This window comes from Apaloderma vittatum, unplaced genomic scaffold, assembly GCF_000703405.1.
Source record: "Apaloderma vittatum isolate BGI_N311 unplaced genomic scaffold, ASM70340v1 scaffold38921, whole genome shotgun sequence".
Lineage (NCBI taxonomy): Eukaryota > Metazoa > Chordata > Aves > Trogoniformes > Trogonidae > Apaloderma > Apaloderma vittatum.
In genome coordinates this window covers 1-202 of record NW_009698107.1, presented here as the reverse complement: position 1 = coordinate 202, position 202 = coordinate 1, and the positions used below count along the sequence as shown (strand labels likewise).

The 202-nt window shown below is 78.2% G+C and overlaps 1 protein-coding gene across 1 annotated transcript in view; it reads right to left on the bottom strand.

Annotated features, from left to right (window-relative positions):
• PNPT1 (polyribonucleotide nucleotidyltransferase 1) overlaps nucleotides 1–182 on the bottom strand; it is a 15,547-nt gene extending 15,365 nt beyond the window's left edge. Inside the window, 1 exon segment of the mRNA XM_009877873.1 lies at nucleotides 166–182. The gene's annotated coding sequence lies outside the window, so the exon portion shown is untranslated.
• Between the last annotated feature and the right edge of the window lie 20 nt (nucleotides 183–202).

Genomic DNA, 202 nt, shown 5'->3' with positions numbered 1-202 from the left:
CTTTCCCCCCCCCCCGCGGAACCTCCCCCCGCCGACTCCAGGCCCGTGGGACCCCCCAGCCCTTCCCGGAGCCGGCACCGAGAGCCCCGAGGGAGGAGGAGCGGGGGAGCACCCGGCACAACCCCCCCACTCCGCTCTCTCCCTCCGGGCCGGAGGGCCCCTCACCTGCCCCCCACCTCCACCGTCACGGTGCGGCAGGGCC